The sequence below is a fragment of the Chenopodium album genome, chromosome 1 (assembly GCF_948465745.1).
Source record: "Chenopodium album chromosome 1, dcCheAlbu1.1, whole genome shotgun sequence".
Lineage (NCBI taxonomy): Eukaryota > Viridiplantae > Streptophyta > Magnoliopsida > Caryophyllales > Amaranthaceae > Chenopodium > Chenopodium album.
The window spans coordinates 75,443,516-75,444,775 of record NC_137834.1 but is presented as its reverse complement, the minus strand read 5'-3'; positions in this window follow the sequence as shown (position 1 = coordinate 75,444,775).

Here is a 1,260-nt window from a genome sequence, read left to right as displayed (position 1 = left end):
TATGGCCGAAATAGTGAGACGGTGTCAGTTTTGGATAGAGTTTGATATTTCATTCATATCTTTTCCGTTATAGCTCAGAATTGATATTATAATATACCATTGGAAATATAATTTCAAGGGCTATCCAACCATCAAATATTTGGATAAGAAATATGAGGCACGAAAATAATATCTGTCTATCTTGAACGTCTTTCAATTCGGGTAGAATTAGGACTTTCAAAAAGAGGAGTTTTATTCAATTTTAAACTCTTTAATCTTATCTTTTCAAAAAGGATAATTAAGATCTTTTAGAAACTTATAGAAGCTTCCAATTAATACTAATTGGTTTAGGAATTTGAGATTAAATCCTTTGTACCCTCCACATGATCATTGGGTCGTAGGTAAGGTGGGCTTAGGTTCGGTTTGGGCTCAGTTTAATATTTTGGTCATAACTTATTCGTTATAACTCGGATTTGGGCTTATAATATATCGTTGGAAAGATCTTTTCAAGCACCATCCAATTATTAAATCATTTGACCCAGATTATGGACCAAAATAAACTGGACTAAACGTTTTTATAAAAAGGACACTAAATGAATTATTGTAAAGGACACGAAATGAATTATTTTGGGTTTAAAGGCACGAAAAGAGGAAAATAAGTTATGGTTTGGGGAAATGGGCTAGGAATTTGGTTGGTTTATGAAATGTATTGGGATTGAATATGAATTTAAGCACTCCAAAAATTAAATATTCAACCCGACCAATAATGGCGATGAAAGGTTGTTCATCATCAGGTTTGGTTTTAGGGAGACATTTTTAGGTGTCTACATTGTCCTTGTTCCATCTTCTAAAAGGCTTTAAAATTATAAAAAGTTTGGGAAATTCCCAATCCTTCTCGTCCTTGTTCCATCCTCTTAAAGGCATTGAAAATTATAGGTTGCACTTTATCCCTCTCTCTCTTTCCTCTTGACTCCTCTCCCTTAATTTGTCTCCCTCTTTTACTCCTGGCCACTTTCTCTTTTCCTGGCCTACCCCCTCTCTCTTTTGAATTTCTCTCTCTATCTTTTGGTTGCCCTTTTCTCTCTCTCTCTCTCTCTTCCAACCCTTCTATGTCCTGGTTCCTTTCTCTCCTTCTCTCTCTCCCGCTTTATCTTTATATCTCTCTTTCTCTCCCTATGGTTGTAAAAACATAAATAAAGTACTTACTCATGAATCTAACATGATTCTACCATAATGTTGAACTTTTATGTTAATTGTGTTACTAAATAGATGACTTATCCT